Below are 10,880 nucleotides of genomic sequence, written 5' to 3' on the forward strand. Positions count from 1 at the left end.
TGGTGTTTTATTGGCCGAACAAACAATGTTTCCTATGAACGATCCTTCTATACTGATCATGCTCCCTTAATTTGAGGTCCGACCTCCGCTTCCTTTGTTGATCCTTGGATCGTCGTACCCCAAAATTCTTCTGCAGACTCTTCACAACTTTCGCCATGATCTTGGCCTTTCTGACATTGGGGTTGGGGTAAGGTCCATACTTCCGGTCATAGTCGGCCCTCTTCAGTATGTCAACCATCTCCAACTCCCCAAAGGACATATTTGAGGCCTTAAATCGTCTCCTCCGGGATCGGGACAATTCTGTCTCTGGGCTTTCCTCCTCCTCCTCCTCGTTGCTGTAATTAGCACGCACCTGTTCTGTCTCCACCATGTGCTCTTGCCCACTGCGCCAAATGATTAGGGGCGGGGAATAGACTAGAAAGAACGTCAGGGGCGGGCGGAGTTTCACACATGCGCAGTGTATATAAAGCGTAACACGCGTGCGTAGTACGTACAATCTGTGAGCGGAGGAAGGAGTATCAAAAGCACCAATCGTGATAATGAAGGTAACATTTAAACTTGAGCCTATACTGCTTAGAAATTGAGGCCTATATTGGGACAAGATTAGGAGACTTTAGCCTGACATTGTTTGTCTTGTGATGTGTCTTGCAGAGAAAATGGATATATTGAAAGATCAGGACTTTATTCCCATATTCATTGATCTGTTCAGGGAGCTGCCCTGTCTGTGGCAGGTAAACCACCCTGATTATAAGAACCGAACAAAGAGGAAGGCAGCGCTTGATAATTTGCTGCAATTTGTGAAGCCGGTGATCCCCACGACAGACATCACAGATTTGAAGATCTAATTGGTGGCATGAGGAGTACTTATCTAAGGGAGCACAAGAAGGTCCAGGATTCCCTGAGATCAGGAGCAGCAGATGACATTTATGTCCCCAGGCTGTGGTACTATGACGGACTGCATTTTCTGTCAGGTCAGACTGAACCCAGGCCAGCACTCTCCACTCTTCCTTCAACACTTCCTACCCCCCCAGCTGAGGCTACTGACGCCCAACCTGGGCCTTCCAGGCAGCAACATGTGGAGGAGCCCAGCTTGAGCCAGGTATAGCATTCTTCTAAAGATTTCTGTTGGTCAAATTAATGATGTTAAATCTATGTTAGTTTGGATTACTAATTTCTGATTGTGATTGATGAACCAAAAACTAAAACGATGTCCCTTTTTCATACACAGGGAAGTCTCAGCCAGGAGGTGGCCGGGCCAAGTAGGCTGCCCGATACCCAGGTCCCTCCCCCTTCAAAGTAAAAGTGGCAGGAAGAGAAGTTACCTGGAGGAGGCTTGGAAGGCTACTGAGGCCCTCAGAACCCCCCATAGTGTGGAAGAGGATTTTGCTGACCTAACAGCATGCAGAATGCAGCAAATGGAGGAGGGCCAATGCCTCTTATGTGAGTTTCTCATTTTAGAAGCACTAAATAAGGGGTTGAGGGGCCAACTCACATGCCAAAGCCACATTTGTGAGCTCATCCATGGTCCTCCTCCTCCTCCTCCTCCAGGTCCTCCTCCTCCTCCAGGTCCTACTCCTCCTCCTCCTCCTCCAGGTCCTACTCCTCCTCCTCCTCCTCCAGGTGCTACTCCTCCTCCTGCCACACCTCCAACACCAGAGCCACAGTGTGGAAGGAAGCGTCTAAGGAAGACCAGAGAGTGATGGCCTGGGTTCAGTCTGGTCTGGCAAAAGATGCAGGCTCTTGTATGACCACAGCCTGGGGATATACATGTCATCTGCTGCTGTTCATGATCTCTTGGACTTCTGGACCAGCTTGTACTCCCTTATATATGGACTCCTCAGGCCACCAATTTTTCAGTAAAATAATTGATGTCTGCCCTGGGGGCCAAAGGCTTAGCCAATTTCTGCTGTTTCTCCAGCGTTGCCTCCCTTTTTGCTTGGTTATGACCCCTTAATAAAGGAATTTTGGTTTCAATTATACTCGCCTATGTATGTTTTCATTCAAAAAGGGCAGTTTGTTGGTGAGGAGGCAGGTACAATGTCAAATTAACAAGAGACACCAAGCAATCTCCTTGAGATTAATAAATAATACAAGATAATAATGGTGTTGTGGTAACTTGACACACAAAACACACCCAAAACTATTCTGTATTAAAAAAAAAATAACCAAAAAAATAAAAACAAGATCAGGCTTTAAAAAAATACAAATCCAAAATTTTAAAAAAATTAAAAAACCCCAAATTAAAATTTTTAAATTTTTTAGTCAGATGTGACAAATAAAATAATATTGATGAAATCACGAGAAATAATAAAGAAAGAAGTTTGTGTGAATATTGAGCAGCAAAACAACTTCATTCTTCTAGCATTAGAAAGAAAGAGAGTGCACTGCATTAAACAATTTAAAACATTGCAGCGTGACGAAAGTGCTATATCCATTCCGAACGCTAATTTTACCAGACCAAGCAGTTCCGTCTCGGAATTTCTTCTGAGCATGCGTGGCACTTTGTGCAGCGGAATTGTCCACACACGGACTTGGCGCGATCGGATTTTGTTGTCGGAAAATTTTATAGCCTGCTCTCAAACTTTGTGTGTCGGAAAATCCGATGGAAAAAGTCCGATGGAGCCCACACACGGTCGGAATTTCCGACAACAAGCTCCGATCGCACATTTTAAATCCGAAAATCCGACCGTGTGTGCAGGGCATTATAGTACCTACCTAAAGCTCCTGAAGAAGCACGTTCAGCGCAAAACATGTAGAGCTGTGGGAGGCACATATACAAACTGTTGTAATTCCTACACCGTTCACCTGATTTGGATCTAAATACCCTCAAATTAAAGCTGAAAGTCTGCAGTTAAAGCACATCTTGTTTGTTTCATTTCAAATCCATTGTGGTGGTGTATAGAGCCAAAAAAGTTAGAATTGTGTCGATGTCCCAATATTTATGGACCTGACTGTATATTAAAAACACCTGATGGTCAGATTTGGGTTCTAGGTCATCTTGTTTCATTGTTGTTTTTTTTTTTCATTTATTTTTTTTGCTATCTTAGTCCACTGTTTTATGTTTATTGGCTTGACAAAAGAAAATAAAGAGAAATCTGTGGTAAAACCATCAGGAATACATCCCTAAAGAAATTACACAAATGTAATCCTATTGGAATAAAACTTTCACAGCCTCTAATCAACACAACAATTATGACCATTGGGAAAATAATTCCTTGTGCTTTTTTTTAATCCAGCTTCCACATAAAGAATGAATAAATAGCTGAGATTCCTTGCGGCTAGAAGCTAGAAGTATTGATACTTATAAACAACGTTCCGTTTTCAGTTTTAGATTTGTAAGGACTTTTTATAGTCGCTATTGTCCACTGTATTATGGCAAATTTCCTAATCCACCTTCTATTTGCCTGTGTTTTCAAATTAAAAGATTTGAGAGTTTAAACATTTTTCCCACACATATGGAATTCATGTGCTACGGTGAACAGGGATGCACCGGACCCCTGCTGTGAGCCGCACTCTGCGGCAGTGTGAACCCAGCCTAGAGTCCTGTAAGTTGTGAGGTGGTGACTCCATGGATTGGCTTTGTTTTTCCAGCACATGCCACCGAATCTTCATTGGATTGAGATCTAGAGAATTTGGAGTCAACACCTCAAACTCGTTGTGTTCCTCACACCATTCTTTGACCATTTTGGGTCCCTGCCATCAGGGAAGACCGTTTTCATGAAGGGAACAATGTTTAGGTAGGTAGTATGTATCAAGGAGTATTCACATAAATGTCAGGACCCAAGGTTTCCCAGCAGAACTTTGCCCAACGCATCATACTGTTGGCTTGCCTTCTTCCAAATTTGCATTCTGATACCATTTCTTTCCCAGGTAAATGACTCACACACACCCAGCCATTTACATGATGTGATTAATCAGACCACCTTCTTCCATTGTTCCATGGTCACGTTCTGATGCTCACATATCTATTGTAGGCACATTTGGCTTAGGACACAGGTCAGCGTGGGCACCCTGCAGCTATGCAGTCCCATACTGTACACAACAAATTTCCCATTTTTTCTGCTTTCAACACATCAACTTCAGGGACAACATGTTTATTTGCTGCCTAAGATCTTAAACGTAATACAATAATTATGAACAATGGTTAGCTTTTAAAGAAGGCAAACATTTTCACTGCAAATTGTACCTAGCAGACATGTGTTTTTTGGGCCACACACGGCCTTCTTGTCCTTTTTTTCTGGCCTGCGGTAATTGAAGAATTTAAATTACATGAAGCCCCTGCTGCCTTCCAATTGATAAAATTGAGAGTGGCAATTTGCACTGTAATTTCAATTATCAAATTGTTGTAAGTTTTTTTTTTTGGAATTAATTAGGTATGAATCTCTGTATACAAAATCCAGCCCTTTTTAAATTTTATTCTGCTAAGTTTGGCCCACTGATTCATTTGAGCTTGGTCAATAGTTTTCCAATTGTACTGTAGCAACATTTTTAATAATACAATAAACAAAATTCAAATGTATTCTAAAATGTGATTTCTGATTCTGTAATCACAGAAAGCCAATCATGAGTGAACAGAATGGGACAGAAATAACAGAATTTCTCCTTTTGGGTTTTCAAGACTTGGGTAGATTCATGATTGTTATCTTCATTTTTATACTTTTAGCTTATACTTCTGCACTTTTTGTTGATGTTTTGATTATCATATTGCTCTCAACCAGAACAACTCTTACCTCCCCCATGTACTTTTTTCTCAAACATTTCTTGTTTTCAGAAATGTTGGTGGGAACTCTTATTGTACCCAATATGCTAAAGATCATATGGCTGAAAGGAGCCTTCATATCCATTCCTGGTTGTATTGCTCAGAGTTATCTCTACTGTGCATCAGGTAGTACAGAATCTTCTTGCAGCGATGGCCTATGACCGATACTTGGCCATATGTAAGCCTTTGCTTTACAACAAAACTATGAGCCAGAAACTTCAGTATTCTCTGGTAATCTTTTGCTGGATGCTTGGCTTTACATCAACATTGATAACAATGAGTCTTCTAACTCAACTTAAATTCTGTGGACCCAACATCATTGACCATTACTTCTGTGATCTTGCTCCCTTTGTTGACCTTGCTTGCTCTGACACTTCAGACCTTGAAATTGAAATATTCATCCTCTCATTCCCTATCATGGTCATACCATTTATTTTGATTTTAGTGAGCTACAATTGTGTTGTCATAGCCATTCTACGTATGTCCTCTATTACTGGGAGGAAGAAAGCTTTCTCAACCTGTAGCTCTCACCTCTCCGTAGTGATTATGTTTTATGGGTCCTTAATAATAATTTACCTGGTTCCATCAAGTTCACAAACCCTTAACAAGATGATATCAGTAGTTTACACAGTGGTGACCCCCTTGTTTAATCCCTTTATATATAGCATAAGAAATCAGGATATTTGAGCAGTCATACGTGCATTAATTACTCAGCAACCAATAAATAAGAATTAAAAAACAAAAAAGATTGATAACACCATTTGCTTTGGATTTGCTTTTTTTTTACCAGAGCATAAAATGATTTTGACCTTTGATAAAGTATTCCATTAGCATTGAGTTTATGCTATTTATGTTGATTTTAATACACGGAACTTTTAAAAACATGAAATTACATCTTTTCTGGGGATCTTTAAAATTTTTTTTATCAAAAATGGTGTTTACTTTAAATGTATCTGTTTTATTTTTTACACTTTTATGGTTGTTTTATGGAATCTTAAGCAGACATGGAGAGACCATTTTTAAATTCTTGACAATGTCCCTTCAATGAATTTAAAACCTCAACATTAAAGGTCATGTGAACTAATCACTTAATGAGCTATGCCCATATATCATGTAACATCTGGAATCATTTTAGTGACATTAGAGCCTTACAACACCTTAGACTTTGAAGTATGCAAATACGGATTATTATTTTAAAATTAAATAATACATTTATTATCTTAAGCTATTCTGAAACTGTCTCAATTTATTAGTATTTTACAATGTCCTGTCAATAAAAATAATTCAGGAATTCATTGTGAAAATTGACATAATGTCAGGTCACACTTGATATGGGTATGATGATTTTCACAAATTTTTGGAGTAAAGAGTGATATAGTAACATATAGTTACCACCAGTCCATCCAGTTCAACCTGTGTAGGTGTGCGTGTTCATAATCATTTCCCATATCCCTGTATACTGTGCTCACTAAGATGCACATCCAAGAGCTTTTTTTAAAACTATCAATACTTCCTGCTGACACCACCGATTGTGGAAGTGAATTCCACATCCTTACCGCCCTTACAGTAAAAACCCTCCTACGTAGTTTAAGGTAAAACAGTTTCTCCTCCAGTTTCATTGAGTGGCCCCGTGTCTTCTTACATTCCCTAAGACTGAACCGTTTATTCCCTTTGCCAGAATCACCATTGAGGTAAATTTTTATATTGCTATCGTATCTCTTCTCAAGCGTCTCTTCTCCATAGAGAATATGTTTAGTGCTTCTGGTCGTTTCTTCATATTTGAGGTCCTCCAGCCCCCTTATTAACTTTAAGAAAAACACATGGGATAGTGGCGCAGCCTATTGGATGTTTTGGAAATAACACAAGTCCTTTGGGCTGACCAGCTTTGTATTAGAGGACAGTCCACTGTGTCAGGGCAAGCCTTGCAGGGAAAGTGGAAGCAAACTCCAAACATGCAGAGAGAGAGAGAGAGAGAGAGAGAGAGAGAGAGAGAGAGAGAGAGAGAGAGAGAGAATACAGGTGCCTCTGAGTATGTATATGTGTGCGCACTGGGCTAGTGAAAAACGCCTATCTGTGCTGCCACTTAATATTCAATTATAATGCAAATGAGGTGAAACAAGTGTAAAAAAAAAAAGAGAGAGAGACAAATAATTCCACAGCAGCGCGCTCAATTAATCTACAAAACTCCTAAATATTAACATTGTGAAATGATTAACATAAAACACTCATACATAATGAAAAGTGTCCATATGGCATATCCAAAAAATATATATGCTCCAACATAGTGATGAAAAAAGAGTGAAACAAAATCTCGTTGATCCACCAAAATCCTTCACCAAAGTGATGTGTGCCAATTCCACTCCCTTAAGAATAAAGCTCACCAGATGTTGTTGCCATTCACTCTCGTGTCTGTCAAATATTGCCTTATTAGATGTTATTGAAGAGCCGCTTTTACACGCCAATCGCCATCCAGATTTAGTAAAGACACTCTCCACATGGGGGGATAGAAATTGAGACAGAGCCTCCAATAGTGTAAAAACACCTTAAGGTAATCAGTTTATTAAAAGTAATGTACTTACATCATAAAAGATTCAAAATCGCCTTGTTAAAATTCCAGGTGACTCAGTGTTGCAATTTCCTCATAGCTTCCTTCGTACAAATGGAGTCACCATCTCAGCATTGCCGTGTAGCCACCGTCCGACGCATTTCGTCACTTCGGATTTAATCATAGGCACCCCCTTTCTCAAGCTAATGGGATTTCGACTGAAAACAGCCTTTTATGTGCATTGTGAGTGCTGCCATCTGGTGGGGAGAGTGAGAATTTCTCTCCATACATAAAAATAGAGAACTACTTTTTACAATGTGTATATAAATAGCGAGATATATATACACAAACCGTATACCAATAAATTAATCGATACAATTTAAATATTATATACACATACCCTTCAAACAAATGAATATTGTTGTATAAAATATGCATGATTAATACAAATGGACACATTTGTGTATAGGGAGGGGAAATGTATGGAACAATCATAAATTACAAAATAGGGGATAGATTTATGGCATTTTTATTATTATTATTTTTTTTACTAGTAATGGCGGCGATCAGCGATTTTTTTTCGGGACTGCAACATTGCAGTGGACAGATCAGACACTTTTGACACTTATTTGGGACCAGTGACATTTATACAGCGATCAAAGCTAAAAATATATATCTATAAAAGTCAATGGCAGGAAAGGGGTTAACACTAGGGAGCAATCAAGGGGTTAAATGTGTTCCCACATATGTGTGTTCTAACTTTGGGGGGGTGGGAGTGACTAGAGGAGGAGACATATCGCTTTCCTAACTAATAGGAACACACGATATCTCTCTCCTCTCCTGACAGAACCGGGATTTGTGTGTTTACACACACAGATCCCGGTTCTGTCTCTCGTGCCCGCAATCGCGGATCCCCCGCCGTGCAGTGCCGTATCGCAAAACGTAAGTCACGCTGTGTGGATTTGCCAGAATTGGGTACAGGTGAGTAGAAGTATTAATTGTAGTTATAGATATGGAATGTTACGATAAGTCATTAGAACATTGGCAGATGTTTCAAATGTCAACTAAAAAATGTTTCCTCTGTTATCAGGTAACACTTGCTTTCTAAACAGTCTAAAAACATATCCAGCAAGTTGACCTTTACTTCCTTTTTTAACATGAAAAATAGACATGTAGAATAGCCTTTTATATTTTCATGAACACCACCGCAACAAACAGATGGTTCCCCCTCTGGTGCGCAACAACATACATATGTTGGGTTACCAATCAAAATGGTTAATGATGGTACATTGCAGTAACACAAACACATGAAGCCGGCCTTAAAGTACATGTAAACCCTCACCTTGTAAAACAACCCATTCAATTTACAATGGAAATAGAAGAGTTTAAAAATTCAGGCGCAAGGGGTGCATGCCAGCAACAGTATGTAGTTGAAATGAAAAAAAGGTACTTGGATGGCAGCAACAGTGGCCAGTTCAGAAAAAAAATGATATTATAAAAATATTATAGTGCTTGGGGTTAGGTGGTCTGTGGGGTGAGTGTGAAGCACTTCAGGCTGCTGTCCTCAGAGTATAGCAGGCTCTGTTGAATACAAGAAGTAAAAGAGAAGGGAATTAATGTAACGATTAAAAACACTTACAGGATTAATATTAATTTATTGCCTTCCACATGAAATATAGATGGGTGGGTTCACCACCATAGATGAAGTGCCTGGCCGCTTACCGGAACCCCATGACCCCCCGTTACAGAGGGTCTAAATGGGCATTGTAGTCCTGTTGCTTCGGGCAACCCAGGAATCAGGACGGAACCGAAATGGAACCTCAGGATCTTGGCTCCAGCAATGTGATGTCCTGGAGGAGCTCCCCACCAGACACGGACATCGGATGCAACCGAAGCAACAAGACTACAATGCCCATTTAGACCCTCTGTAACGGGGGGTCATGGGGTTCCGGTAAGCGGCCAGGCACTTCATCTATGGTGGTGGACCCACACATCTGAGATTTCATATAATTGGATTTTTTTGCACAATTACAGCACTTTTTGGGGTTTCTTGCATATGGACTTTTTTATATATAATTTTCTACAATTTGATCTATTATTGTATATTTTTTATATATTTACCTAAGGGGAGGTTGGTTTCATTTATCAACCTGATCTGGTGTTGTCACATTATATTACATGTCTACATTATGTTCACTTTTGTATTCTTTTCAGCCATACACGTGTTCGTTTTTTTTGGTTTTAAGCGCGAGTCAACTTTTTCCCTATTCAAATTTGTGTGTTTGTGTCACATATAGGACTCTGCAGCATAGAAGGTCAATATTATTAATCAAAAATTTTCGTTGAGCGGTTATTTTTTCACTTTTCTCTTAGACAGAAATATATGTCCTCTCATTTCCCATTATGGTCATACCATTTATTTTGGTCTTAGTGAGCCATACTTGTGTTTTATTAGCCAACTTTGACATGTCATCTTGTATTGGGAGGAAGAAGGCATTGTCCACCCGCATTTCTCACCTCTCAGTAGTAAGTATGTTTTATGGAAGCCTAAATATGATCTACCTGGTTCCTGCTACCTCACAGAATTTTAAAAAGATTATATCAATTATGTACACAGTGGTAACACCTTTAGTCAATCCCTTCATACACAGTATAAAAAATAAAGAAATCCAAGCTGTGTTAGGTACATTGATAACCTTAAAGGTGTGAAAGACAAAGCGTAGAAAAAAAAAGGTGGACAGCCCACTAAGGGACACTGGGCATTATTCAGTCCAGAAGATCACCGGCGCTAGATGGGATGAGGTTATGGTTTGCTGCTGCCATAGGTTCATGGTCAATCCCTGGGATTCATGAAGTCTGTGAATGGAAAACCTTTTCCTGAAAGAGTTGCAGGTTCACAAGCAGAGATAAGGAACGAGAGTACATATCCTTTGCCACTGGTCATTAGATTTACAAGAGCCAATCGTTAGGCTGAGTTAATCATCCCTTCTAGCGCATCATCCATTCTGTAGGATTGCTACATGTACTCCATGGCAGTGTCCAGCTTCATATGCCTGTTCTTAGACAGTAGCTTTCAAATAGACAGAATTAAATAAAAAGATTTACCCTACATAGACGTACTGCAAAGTCTCTGCAAAGTCTGCGAAGTTAGAACTTTAAACAACATTAGTGATAGGACCGACGGTGTCTGCAGGGAACAGTGCAGGTGAGTATTGCACCAAAATCTGCATATTAACCCCTTAGCGCCAACCGTACACACATATGCGGCCTCGGCTTGAAGGGGGTAATTGGGGGTAATGCCTGCAGATACAGGCATCATCCCGGTACCGTTTTTAGAACTGGCGGTCAGCTCTTTAGGGATAACAACCGATGCAGCTAAAAGCTGCTTGGCTGGTATCCTAAAGGAGTGGTGGGGGGGGGGACGTACCCCTTTACATCGCCTTCCACCGCTTTTCCCAGGCCTCCTGTCCCACCGGGAGAAAGGACCTGGCACTTCCGCCAGCTAGGCTGAGATTGGAACATAGCCGGAAATGGCTTTGTTCCAGTCTCCTATGAAAAACACGGAAGCAATGTCAC

General features: G+C 40.2%; 1 pseudogene; it reads left to right on the forward strand.

The window, feature by feature from the left end:
• The first annotated feature begins 4,563 nt into the window (after positions 1 to 4,563).
• LOC141134163 (olfactory receptor 11A1-like) lies at positions 4,564 to 5,446 on the forward strand (annotated as a pseudogene).
• Positions 5,447 to 10,880: the final 5,434 nt, after the last annotated feature.

This window comes from Aquarana catesbeiana, linkage group LG03 (assembly GCF_042186555.1).
Source record: "Aquarana catesbeiana isolate 2022-GZ linkage group LG03, ASM4218655v1, whole genome shotgun sequence".
In the NCBI taxonomy this organism is placed as follows: Eukaryota; Metazoa; Chordata; class Amphibia; order Anura; family Ranidae; genus Aquarana; species Aquarana catesbeiana.